We start from the raw sequence: 4725 nt of genomic DNA on the forward strand, positions 1-4725 counted from the left end.
GAACCTAAAAATAGAACCGAGCTGAGACAGGAAGGAGAAACGTAAAAGTCGTATGAAGTATGTTAATGCTCTCAGCTGCTTTTCCACACTGTCTTGCTCTTTGGTTTTCATGCACACATGGGTGTATACAGAGACATGTGAGAACTCACACAGGATGATGGGAGCTTGACGCTTCCTCCATCTCTAGGAAGTCTCTGTACAAGCACAAAAGCAACAGAGAACACACACATACACAATGACATGCACATAGTGTCAAATACAAGTCAGATACATCAAACTTTCCTACTGTGACTGGAAAAACACACCAAGGGCATTTTTCACTGGGTTGCTGACTACTCCTCAGATAGTCACTGTACTCTGAGGAAACTGTTGCTACACTTAATGAATATCATCCACTCAAACATGCATGCAGACATGTCTGCACAAATGAACACAGATGAGCCTCGCTGAAGTTGAGATTGTAAAATCAGACCTTAAAGAGGTGGCCCATGGTAGCACATATACTGGAGCACACAAACAAATATACAAAAACGTGTAGAGAACAAGACAGAAAACATTTAGGCCCATTAATGTTAATGCTGTGTATTTATATGCAAAGCAATCTGCACTTTGATCACAGGAGAAACATTGACAAATTGCATCTTGTAGGCCAATAGTGTGATAGCATTTTTCTAATTACCTGAGGCTATCACTGTAGATCGTGATCCATGCATAATGCACACACTCAAACACACGCACACTCATCAGCCACTAGAGCTGTGTGCAGGCTATCGCTCTACCCCATCAGCTGTAATAGGCTTTCACAAACGGCATCACCAGCCAAGCGCGCGCACACACACACACACACGTACACGAAAGACCAGTCACACCTGAGGGGATTCATTCTGCTGTTGCTATTTTTGGCTGTGAATGAATCGTATCTCTCATAACTTGCATTATTCAAAAGAAATCCAAAATTCTTCTGATTGAGAGAGAGCGTAGAAAAATGCCAATGGGTTCTGGGATATGCAAATGATGTCTCTTCAGAGTAGTGCTTACACACACACTGGCACACACACATAAAGCAGTAGAGCCATGGGCTTAGCTGTCCCTATGACAAACGAGGCTCTGAGCCCACAGCTATTCAAGAAAGGTCTGTAGCCAGACTACAGAGAGGGAAACCCCACCACTCCCCTTCCCAGTCCCTTCTCCACACACACACACTTTTGCTGACTACATTAATTTCTTTCCTTTCTGAAAGTGTGCTGTACTGATGTGACAGATCAAAATCATCAGGATAAATGAACCTGATATTATATTACCTGGATCCATCATATATACACCCATTTATCATTGTAACTGTGTAAATGTGCTACAAGTTAGGGTTTGAGTTCGGAAAGTTCATCAGGCTTGCTAAAGTCTGCACAGGCTTAAACTATTAAAGGCCAACAAGCACATTAGATGTCTGCACACACTTTGAGATCTTCTCTTTTGAGATCTCAGCAGACAGATAATTTATGTTGTGCTGACTGAGCAAAACTATAGTTTGCCGTTTCCTTCTGCCTTACATATTGATTATGTAAAACATTATGTAATTACATTGATTATCTCTTTGACTCTCTCTCGCTCTCTCTTTCTCAAGTCCAGGGCTGGGCAATTAATTTCCCCAAGTGGCCACATGAGGAGCTGGAAATGCTGTGGAGGGGCCACACCAATAAGCTAAACTGAATTCTGGCTGATATTAATTTATTTAAAACTGCTCTTATGCTACAATATATGCATGAAAAAGTAAAATAGTCATAATAAAAAATGGCAACATTTTATCACTATTTAATCAGCGTTCATATTTTGTCCCATTTCAGCTTCAGCCTATAAAGATACGTCCATGAACAAATCACTCCCTATCATAGTCCCATCACTGAGCACATTGCTGCCAGCTCCTCTATGACCTCAAACTCCAGAACCACAGAGAAAAGCACAAAATTGACCACTTGGTTTTTCACATCGAAAGAGCATCGGCAGAACATTCTCAAATGCTTATTTTTTTCTCAGTCTTTTCCCATCTTCGGTCCTTCTTTGCCGCTTCTGCAGGACGTAAAGTTTCTGTCTCATGCTTTTCTTAGATTACTTGTATGCCTCTCGGTAGCAAAAACAAAAACTACAAAACAAATCTCTCCGTTTGGAGCTCCGTTTACATTTCTGTGATATTATATCTAAAACAATTATAAACAGCGACGGTCAGAAAACTGTTGCTCCACGTCCTGCTTACTTGCCTAACCTTTCATCACCACACGGTGGCCCAATACACACCCGCTTTACAACACCTACCAACACTTTACAACAACACAGTAGAACAGGACGAATTTGTGGAGCATAATAATTTACGCTGCAACATAAAATAATCAAGATTATAACTAGAAACACAAATTAAAGATCATAACAAAATACTTAAATATGGCCCGATGCATTTGAGTAAAATATTGATATTTAATATTACTGTTTTGTTTTGGGGGATTTTCAGGGAAATCATAAAGCTGGTCTTAACTGCTCCATCCCTGAATGTGTGAAGTTTGTGGAGAGCACAACGTCTGATTTCAGAAATACTTAGAAGCAGGCACGTGCAGAGGGGGGGGGGGGGCTAGAGGGGCTTGAGCACCCGCCCTATTCCTGATGGGTGCCCAAAGTGCCCTTTTGTTGAGGCAACTTTTTAAAAAAAATTTTTTTATTTTTTTTCATGTGTGTGTGCGTGCGGAGTCCTGTCGGTGCCCCTCAACAATAATATTAAACTATTAATCACAGTTTTGCTAAATAAAAGGATCTGGCTTGCATCAGTCACATGATCACCATTAACCAATGATCGCCCTTGACGGCAGAACGCGCTGGTTACGAGCCGGGAACGAGCTCACAAAGAGCACGCACATTTTTTGCAGTCCGGAGCTGTAGGAGAAACACAAATTAACTCAGAGACACAGACTGATGCGACAAAACCAGTAAGTAGGTGTACAGCGTACACTGTAGTCTATAGCAGTATTAGCTTATTACGTACACGTTGGTAAGCTGTCTTGTTGCAACTGATGAACTGAAACAAATGAGCGTGCTGTGTGTGCAACAGCGTGACAAACATTACCTGTCCTTTTATTAACTGCACATGTAGTGCTGGTCATAGCTGCTGGCTACCTGTGTAAGGCTGTCATGGGTCTGCAGCTCTGTCACCGTTTTAGGGAACATATTTAGTTTTAAAATAAGTTTCCGGGTTTTTCCTGCTTTTCTGGGGGGGATTATATTTCACTAAAAAACGATCTAATGTGCATGTCCACATAATTATGCATTATTATAATCATAATATTTTAAAAAACACACGCTGTGTTTTAAAGAACATACATTAAGAAGCAGATTATATTAGATTTATATTTTAAATAAGACAAAATTTGGATTTTACAGCAGTAAAATTATTGTATCTCTACAGTTTAAAAATGTAATAAGCTTTGCCCCTGCACAGAGTGGATAGTGAAACAAATGGAATCATCATAATGACATTATTTCATATTTATTACTTCCCCCTCCTCATTGCTTTATTATTGTAGCTCTAGTAATAAATAATAATGTAAGGATTCTGGATCAGCACCATGATGCCCATAGTATATACAGTATTCTGAAGAAGGTCTAAAATGTCACTGTGTGTGCATGCATGTGTGTGTTTTATTTAGATGGATTTTTTTAAAATAATTATTACTCATGATATAACATTGTCCAGACATGCCTGGTAAGGACATGAGGAGGAAACAGTAGGAGCTGTATGAGGCTACTAAAGGCAGTGCTATAACATTTTTCTGTCATCATTTTATTATAGATTAAGTGCAAGAGTTGTTAGGTGTGGATAATTAGATTATAGTTTATTGCAATAGCAAGTTGTGCCTTGTTCTCACATAGACAGCAAGTGTAGAGTGATATATGAAATGATGGGATGGAAGGAAGAAGAGAAGCAAAGAGTGATTCACAGGCAGAGCCTAAATTATTTCTCACAGTTTTTTGTTGCCTTATGGTTCCAAGCGCTGTCACCAATCTTTGCATTTTGTTATTATCTCATGATACTTGTTTAATCAGCTACCATCTCTCCAATGGACTTTTTAATGTCTACAGTCTCAGACCAGCACAGCCCTGCCCTCCAGCACTATCAGCAGCAGGAGCAGCAGCAACCCCTCAACAGCAACATTGTACCCATCAGGTAAAACATCGGCTACGTTTACTTTGCCTTGTTGCCCATATTAGATTCTTGATGAATGTGTGTTGTTGTTATTCAGCCTGGTTCAATGTGCCCCTTTTTAACTTTGAGCACCCGCCCCTTTAAACCTCTCTGCACGGCCCTGCTTAGAAGTCCATATTTTGTTAAAAGTTCTACATTCTGGATCGATTTTTCTTTTTTTAGTGTCTGTTGGGGCTAGTAAAATCAAGTCTAACAAGAACGTCTGTTCCAACACATATACTTGGAAACATGTTAAAGAACTTAGAAACAAAGTTGCTACAGAGCCAAGAATCAATAGACCTGACAAGACTTGGAGCAATTTTCTAACTCCACTACCTTAGAAAAAAAAATCTGACTGTTTCTCACACAGTCTGTTTCTGGATTAAATGGAAGACTTAAATGTCACGTTACTGGAGTGACTTCTATAAAATTCATCACTGGGTGCTAAGGGCTTAGAAATGTCACTCGTGCACACTGCTTTCCAGAGGACCAACGAAATATGT

Source organism: Neolamprologus brichardi, chromosome 13 (genome assembly GCF_056152115.1).
Source record: "Neolamprologus brichardi isolate AB-2024 chromosome 13, ASM5615211v1, whole genome shotgun sequence".
Classification (NCBI taxonomy): Eukaryota; Metazoa; Chordata; class Actinopteri; order Cichliformes; family Cichlidae; genus Neolamprologus; species Neolamprologus brichardi.